This window comes from Paracoccidioides brasiliensis (genome assembly GCF_000150735.1).
Source record: "Paracoccidioides brasiliensis Pb18 unplaced genomic scaffold supercont2.10, whole genome shotgun sequence".
Lineage (NCBI taxonomy): Eukaryota > Fungi > Ascomycota > Eurotiomycetes > Onygenales > Ajellomycetaceae > Paracoccidioides > Paracoccidioides brasiliensis.
In genome coordinates this window covers 92,733-92,984 of record NW_011371367.1, presented here as the reverse complement: position 1 = coordinate 92,984, position 252 = coordinate 92,733, and positions in this window count along the sequence as shown.

Below are 252 nucleotides of genomic sequence, written 5' to 3'. Positions count from 1 at the left end.
CCTAAGGGTATCAGATGTGCCAGCACAGCAGCTAGTCTGCTGTCTGACATGTCTAGTCAGCTGAAGCCCTCTTGAAAGTCTATGTACAGAGTAGCCCCTGTCCTGGAGGTCCTGAATGGTGTAGTAGCTGTAGGGTTACAGGACTGGGGAAGCCAAGGGCTTCTAGAGTGGTGTGTAGAGGTGATGAGAAATATATATAAAGAATATAGAAAAGAAAAAGAGGGAGAGAGAAGTCAGATGTTGAACAGATTC